Source organism: Tamandua tetradactyla, chromosome 3, assembly GCF_023851605.1.
Source record: "Tamandua tetradactyla isolate mTamTet1 chromosome 3, mTamTet1.pri, whole genome shotgun sequence".
NCBI lineage: Eukaryota > Metazoa > Chordata > Mammalia > Pilosa > Myrmecophagidae > Tamandua > Tamandua tetradactyla.
Genome location: NC_135329.1, coordinates 121,493,336 through 121,501,988, shown reverse-complemented (window position 1 = coordinate 121,501,988; position 8,653 = coordinate 121,493,336). Strand labels below are relative to the sequence as shown.

At 37.5% G+C, this 8,653-nt stretch overlaps 1 long non-coding RNA gene across 1 annotated transcript; it reads left to right on the top strand.

Moving 5' to 3' along the window:
• Window positions 1-572: 572 nt before the first annotated feature.
• On the top strand, window positions 573-8,423 carry LOC143676322 (uncharacterized). The gene is made up of 3 exons (XR_013172004.1): window positions 573-743; window positions 7,523-7,637; window positions 8,178-8,423. It is a non-coding gene; the product is annotated as an uncharacterized LOC143676322 (long non-coding RNA).
• The last annotated feature ends 230 nt before the right edge of the window (window positions 8,424-8,653 follow it).

Below are 8,653 nucleotides of genomic sequence, written 5' to 3'. Positions count from 1 at the left end.
TTCAAACATACAGTATTGAATAGGGATTATTCTGTCTTTATGAAATGGGATTTAGATTAAAATATGGCTTTTCTAGGGGATATACATCCTTTCAAACCAGCACAGACACCCTCTCCATATTTTGATAGTTGTCCATGGTAGAAACCTTTCCATCACAACGAAGTATCCAAAAATACAGTTCCCAGCTTCCTTGCTGCTGCGTGCAGATAGATGATATAAATTGTGCCAATCCAATCTATCACATGAGACCAACACAGAAACGAGTTATTTGGCAAAAAAAAAAAAAAATACAGGAAACAGAATATCCATTTTACTAGCATGAATTTCAGCAAAGGAAGTGTTTTGGAGCTGGTAGCCGTGTGGACAACTTCTCAGTATTGGCAGAATCAAAAACAGTCTTTTCAACCAAGGCTGAAGGGGTATGAGAGGTCATTATGATATAAATAATAGCCTTCAATGAATCATGCCTCTGGTGTACCTGTGCAATGTGACCTTTCTACTTATTTCATAAATAAACAGTCTATTTCTTCATGCTCTTGAATCTAGGTTGGCTTTGACCATTATGATGCAAAGACACCCAGTTTGCCTGTCTGAAATGAAGGGCCACATGGCAGGGAATTAATATTCTCCAATCAACAGCCAGCAATATGGTCTCAGAAATATGAGGGAGTCAATCTTGAATTTTCCAGCCCAGCCTGGCCTCTACTTGAAAGCAGCCATGTGATCAGTAGCCCTAAACCCAGGTATGACCGCTAGAACCATTCATAATCCCAACCTGTAGAATCAGGAGAAAAAATAAATTATTATCGTTTAAAGTCACTTAACAATAATAGAGTGGTTTAGGTTGGTGTGTTAGATAGCAGTAAATAACTGATCAGAAATTGGGGTGCTGCTGTGACAAAAACCTAAAACAGTGGCTTCAGGCAGAGGGTGCAAAGTTGGCAAGACTACTAGGGGAGGCTGGAAAAATGTTGAAGTTATGCAGTATAATGAAAAAACTTGGCTAGTCTTTGTTCTCATTTCCTGTAGAAACAGCCTCTGAATTTTTGGAATTTCTTGTGATAGATGCATCTTTTGTCCTTCCTAGTGAGCCCAGGCAATACTTGATAACTGATGTTAATGGTGATATGGAAGGGCCAACCACACCTGCAAATTTACGGTGTTAAATCATATCTGTTATGAAGTCTCATAAAAATTTGGGACATTTGATGCTCGGATGGGCTTCTATGACTGATAACATCCATTTTTTCTGCACCAAGAGGGTGACACATTCTGGCTCCCAGTGGAGAGGGCATGAAAGCTTGCATTTGAGATGCTCCTAGATCTTTGCCTATGAATCTCTTTTATTGGTTTCTTCTTATTGTTAGCCTTTACTATAATAAAAATAAAATCATAAGTATAGTGTTTAGTGAGTTCTGTGAGTTATTCTAGTGAATTACCAAACCTGAGGATGGGGGAAGGGAAACTCCAAATTGGTAGCTCATTTTCCAAAAGTGTGGGCAGTCTGGGCCTCTGAACTCGCAACGGTACTTGAAGGGCAATCTTGTAGAGAATTGTCCTAATCCTATGGGTCTGGCCTAACTCTGGCTAGTTAGAGTCAGAATTGAATAAGATTGAATGACTCAGTGATCTTTGCTGTTGCTATAAAGATTTTTTGTTAACTTTTACAGGCTTTAATTTGTAAAAGAGAAAATGTACCTACAAAATTGGAGCTGGCTAATTAGAACATTGGAAGTGTCAAACAACTTTTAGCTTTGTATGAAAAGATGTTGTAAAAGGGAGATGGTCTAAAGAAGGAACTGCTTTCTTTGCAAGCAGAAAGCAGAGAAAATATGAACAACCCAGGACTTATTAAGTTGAAAATTAAGACAATTTTTCACCCACACACTTTCTAGAAGGCAAAACATTTTCAAAGTAGAAAGAGTAAAGACTAAATCAGGGTATGTCTGACATCTAGTAGAGCTTCAGATACCCAAAAGGGCCTCAAAGAATTTTAAGGTATTTTCCTATTGCAGCCTCATATAAGGTCTTAAGGAAGGGAAAAATCATTTTCCTGACTGCTACTCACAATATGTAGGGCCACTTCTTTCATAAAACTGGCAGTGGTGCTAATAACGCACATTATGTTGCAGGTTGTTTCCTTTCCTGTGTCTCTCCTCTCTGCTCCCTTCTTCTACCTGGTGTCAGGCACGGAGTTGTTAAGGAATCTACTCAGGACAGCGAGTCAACTTAAACAGATTTATTGAGGTGAAGAATCAGGGAGAAAGTAGGTGGGAGAATGAAAGGGGGAAAGCAGGTGAGAGCCTGACAATGGCTCCCGCCTGGTGAGCCAGCAAAGGAAAGAGAAAATCACCCCAGTTCTTTGCTCTGGGAGCTATGTTTTAAAGGTACAGTGATGTTGGGAGGGAAGGGTGCCTTCTAGGTGGTGTGCCATCCCTTGGTTGGATGGGAGCTTGTTAATTTATGATTTGATTGGTTGCTGGGGTTCTGACAAACTACTCTGTCTCTCATACATCAGGCTCTGCAAAAGAAGCTGAGGGAAAGGAGCTGAGGGACCCCCAATTCATGGAGTCCATTTTAAAAGTTTTTTTTCTGAGACCTGACACCTGGATTGAACAATAATTTTTTCTTCTAATGCAATTTTATTGAAACATATTTGCACATCATACAATCCATCCAAAGTACATAATCGATAGCTCATAGTATCACCATATAGTTATGCATTCACCACAATAAATTTTGCATCTTCATTGCTCAAAAAAGAAAAAGAAAAGAATACTCAAAGCATCCCATATCCATTATCCCCCTCTATCATTGACCCCTAGCATTGTTATGATACATTTCTCACTGTTGATGAAGGAACATTAAGCTATTACTGTTAACTATAGTCCATAGTTTGCAACTGGTACATTTTTTCCCATATATCACTCTATTAATTCCTTGCAATAGTGTCATACATTTGTTCCAGTTCACAAAACAACTTTTAAATATTTATATAAAATATATACAAACATAACTTTATATATTATAATGTTTATTTTTAATATTTATATTGTTAATCACAGTTATCATCTACCACAAGGTTCACTGCTATACATTCCCATGTTTTAACTTCTAACTTTCCTTCTGGTGACATACCTGACTCTAACCTTCCCCTATCAACCACATTTCACAAAATTCAGCAGTGTTAATTATACTCACAACAGTGTGCTACAATCACCTCCATCCATTTGCAAACATTTAAATTCTAGCTAGTTAAAGATTCTGCTTTTATTAAGCAACTACTCCTCATTCTCTAGCCTCATTCTATTTCCTCATAATCTATATACTAGATTTTAGGCCTATGAATTTATATATTATAATTAGTTCATATTAGTAATAATGATATTTGTCCTTTTGTGTCTGACTTCTTTCACTCATTATAATGTCCTCAAGGTTCATCCATGTTGTTGCATGCTTCAAGACTTCATTCCTTCTTACTGCTGAATAGTATTCCATCATATGTATTTACAACATTTTGTTTATACATTCATCACTTAATGGACACTTTGGTTCTTTCCATTTTGGGGCCCAACAATTTTTGGAAAAAGAAACGCATGCCCCTCCCCATGCCACCCCCATTCTTAGCTCCATGAAAATGAAACTGAAATTTTAAAAGTTTAACTTGTAAAGATTATTTTAATTTTTAGACAAGTGACTTCCATTTCCCCACTCTGCTCTGTGTATGTATTAGATATCTATTGCTGCATAAAAGTTAACCCCAAATTCAGCAGCTTATAACAACCAACACTTATTATCTAACACTGTTTCTGAGGGTCAGGAAACCAGGAGCAAGTTAGCTGCATGGTTCTGGCTCAGGGGCTCACTCAAAGGCATGGTCAACTTTTAGCCAAGGTTGTAGTCATCTCAAAGCTCACTTAACTGGAGAATTTGCTTCCAAACTCACTCACGTGGCTGTTGGCTGGCCTCCTCACTGGTTGTTGACTAAAGGTCTCTTTTCCTTGTCACTGGGCATTTCCACAGGGTACTCAAGCATCCTCTTCACAACATGACAGCTGGTTTACACTATGGCAAGTGATCCAGTCTAAAGCAAGCAGACTAGAATTGGCCCAAGATGGAAGCCAGTCTTTTATACCCCAATCTCAGGAGTGATGCACCTATCATTTCTGCTTGTAAGCTTTGTGCAAACAGAGCAACCCTGGTACAGAATAGAAAGGATTACACAAGGGGTTGATGCTAAGAGTAAAGTATCATTAGGGATCTTACTGGTGGCTATCACAGTTCTGTGCATGGTTTTTTTTCCTAGCTTCATTATTGATCATTAAGGACTAAGTATGAATTCTTTATTTCTTATTTTTTCTTCAGACCTGCACCCCAAACCTCCAATCCAATATAAATACAGAGACTTGCTTTATCTGAGACTAAACTATGCCCCCTAAAATAACACAAATAATCATGATGATTTTTACCATTAGGAATTTCTGTCCTCCAGTCTTAATTTGGTTGCCATTGTTCAATAAAATGTTCACACATCTCGTTTAAGTTTCTTTTAGTCCTTTTTCCACCGTAGCTATTCTAAACCTCTTCTGTATTTCCCAACTTTGTGCTTCATCCCTATCCCCATTTTAGCACATGACCTGGTCTCCTAATTACCAAAAACAAGCAAACAAAAAACCCAGTAAATAAAATCAGACTATCAGGATTAAATGTTGTTTTTATGTATGCTGTATGGCAGGGGTCACATTTCATTCTTTCTCCGTATGAGTATTCCGTTATTACAGCACAATTTTTTGAATTTTTGTTTGTTTGATTATTTGTTTGTTTGTTTTTTTGGGAAAGTGCATGGACTGGAAATTGAACCCGGGTCTCCCACATGACCGGCGAAAATTCTACGACTGAACTACTCTTGCAGCCCCAGGATTGAGTTTTATCACTTTTGTGTATAGCTCTTTGCAAACTTATCATTAATGGCAGCTACTATCATTATTGCTGCTGCTTCGATTATTGTTATTATTATTGCTTAATAGTAATGTCTGATCCTCTTCCTATCTGTTTGCAGTTTCTTAGTCTTCTGATGGGACTCTCCAATTTCTACCTACCCAATAAATATTCATATTATCCAGGATTGTGTTCATGGCTCACTCTTCTCCCCTCTACACATTCTCCCTAAATGATTTTACTCTTTTGTAGACTATTAGCTGCTGCCTATATTCAGCTTTTCTCTCAAGTTTCAGACTCATAATCCAAGCCTATCAGATGTATCTACTTTGCTATCCAGTAAGTGCTATAAATTCATTATTTCCTGAATAGAATATACCATCTCTTCCTCAGCCAACTTCTCTGCTTGTGCCTACATATTGATAATGGCATCCATACTCACCCAATTATTCATACTGGAAATTAGGTGTAATCTTCTAATTTTCCTCCCTCTCTTTCTTTCTTCCTTTCTTTTCTTTTTCCTTTCTTTTTCTCCCTTCTTCCTTCCACCTTTCTTTCCTTCCTTTGACTGACTCAGATACTTTTTGTTAAGGCATACAACATTGACAAGATATCAATTCTATCCTCACAAGGATAGGTTTAGGCTTGACTAGCCCTAATTGACTATCAAATCCTATTAATTTCACTCCCTAAAAATCTCTGAAATCTATTTTTCTTCTCCATTGTCTCAGCCCTTACCTTAGTCCAGTAGTAATCATCAGACTATTCTAATAAATTCCATATGGATCTCTCTGTGTTCATTTTCTCCATTTAATTCATTTATTACTCTGTTAGAAAAATGGTCTTTTTAGATGCAAGACACAGAGTGTCCATCTCTTCTGTTCCAGCCCAGCACAATCCTAAAACTAAAGAACACACCAGACAGAAAATTACCCATGAGTTTTAATTAGGGATTCACAATAGGAGAATAATTTTACTCAATGGTGGCCATCTGAGAAATGGAAGTCTGTGTTTTGCCCAAAACCAAGAGAGAAGGGGCATGCCAAGAGGCTGGCTTATGAAGTTTAACAGAGACCCACAAGATTTGGTTGCAACAGGGTTTCGGAGTCTCCAGGAAGTTGCTTATCAACAATGATCAGTGGGGTTGGAATTTTACATTCTTTGACCTTTAATGTCTGTGCTGGGTCACTGGCTGCATACAGTGACTTGGTCACAAAATGGAGGAGGGGCCATGCCTGGCCGTGGGTCCCTACATCTTCTTAAAAATCCTTTAGTGAAATCTGACTTCTTAAATTTCTCCAGGATAATTCCTCCAGGATAAATTCCTCCATATTCAAATTGCTAATTATGACCTTCCATGTTTTGATAGCAGTCTATATTTTCTACCTTCCCTGAAATTTTGTCTTCTTTTCAACTCTTGGTGCTTGTCCTCTCCTTCCATTTGGAGAATTCATTCTTCAATATGTTACCGTGAAAAAGCAGTAGATTCTTTTGCCTGTGAGCTCAAATGACTAATTCCTGAGACACTGGGATTTCAAAGAGAGAAAAAGCTTTTTGCTAGGCACAAAGCAGGAATACAGGAAGCCCAAAATTGGCCCGAAATCTTTCTCCTTGAACTGCAGTAATTATGACAGTTTTATAGCATTAAAGGATGGGAGGGTTTAGAATAATGAGCACAGTGGCCCCAGATGATGTGATTAGAGGCAACTTAATTATTAAGCATGAGCAGATGGATTACATGCTTAGTTACAGAAGGTATGTGAGAAAATGGCAGACTTAATATGATGATGGGCATGATTTTTAGTATCATAATGAGGTATAGGTGACTTGTAGGTTAAAGTCTATGCTACTCACATGTTAGGTGGGCCCATTTTGGTTAAATCCAGTTTCGGTTCTCAAGACAACTGTGGACTTAGGGTAGGTTAGTTCTGGACTGACCCAAGACCCTTCATCAATAAACATTAGGGGTTGTCTTTATTATCACAAGACTCTAAAGACAAAAAACTGGATAAATGGGTACAAGTTGAACGTGGTTCAAAGGCTTTTACAAATCACAGGGACAGAAGATAAAGGCTATACAATCATTTTCAGAGATCAAGGCAGCTGAATTACAATTTAAAGATTTCAGGTACATTCCTCCAATATATCAGAAACTAAGAAGGAATATTTGTATAATAATTCGGTAATCATAACTATCCCTTAAATCCTAACTTTTTAGTTACAACTATTCAAGTGTAGTCTCATCTGCTTTCTTTGGTCATCTCCAGCCAACTTCTGCATACAAAACACCTAGCACCTCTAGCACATCACATTATAAACATATTCTTGACCATAGTCCTCATTCTTGAGTAGAGAAAACCTGCATTTCAGGAAGATAAGGATTTAATTATATCATCTTGTTTACTAATGTAGTTCCTGGCATATAACAGAAACACAATACATTATTTATAAGAATGAATGAATGAGGAGCCTCTATAATGGATACAAGATTAATCTCACCAACTCTGGAGTGACAACCATCTTCTTTCATTCATTAAAAAAAATTTATTCAGTAGGTATTTATTTTGTGTTTACTCCATGCCAGGCATCAATCCCAACACAGCAATGAACAAGACACATGAAGTCCTTGCTTTCATGGAGCTTGCATTCTAGGGACAGCTACAAGAAACAAACCAAAAAAGCAAGAAGAGGATTACCTGGTAATAAAAAGAGATTTGAAGCGGAACAATATGGTAGGGAAAGACTGGATGGCTACTTTATAGAAAAGAGTCGGAGATTACCTCTGCAGAAGTAAAATTTAATATTATATCTGAAAGGCATGAAGAAACCAGCCATGCAAAGGTCAGTGGCAAGCATGCCAAGCAGAGGAAATGGCGGAGCAAAAGCTGTAGTGCAGGAATGAATTTGGTCTGCTGTCTAGAAATAGAAAGGAGGCCAAGGTGGTGGAGCTAGGTATCTAGGAAGAGAGTAGTGGTTGCCAATACATGTAACACTGTGTAAGCCAGTTCAGGGTCATGGATGTTAGTCTATGTGCAATGGGAAACCAGTAGAGGGTTTTAAGCAGGGAGTGTGTAAGGGTAAATACAAATCAATAAAAGAAAAAAGGAATTAATTTTCCCTGGTGCAAAAAGGGAGACTTCCTCATTCCTCCTTCCTCTTTCAGTATTTATTTTAGGAAAATTATAATTGTAATTTCTTTCTCTGTCCCTTTGAAATGTATCTAAATCTTTTCTTCATAGGTTCAAAAGGGCACTTGCAAATTTTACAACCCAAGAAATATTTTCTCAAGCCATTTATTTGAAAGGTAATTCATCAAGGATGACAGTGCATTTATCTCACAGATTCCTGGGAAGAAATAAGCATAACTTCAGACGGCTTTTGACTCCAAATTGCAAACCTATTGCAGGTCATAAAGATATCTTGAGAACATATATGCAGTATATTGTATCCATTCAAAAAAGGTGAGCTTTTTTTCTGTTTTTTGTAATCTCTTTGTGAATTGCCAGTGAATCACCTTCTGGTTTAATGCTTCTAAAATAATAAAATTGTTTTTCTTTCTCTTCTACCTTTGTGGAGAAATTTTCTCAGTAGGGAGATTTTTAAAAATTATGTTTTCCCAATAGGTGACATGACCTAATTTATGTTTTAAAATGATCCCTTTGGAGCCAAGATGGTGGTTTAGTGAGGTGTGGGATTTAGTTTGTCCTCCAGAGCA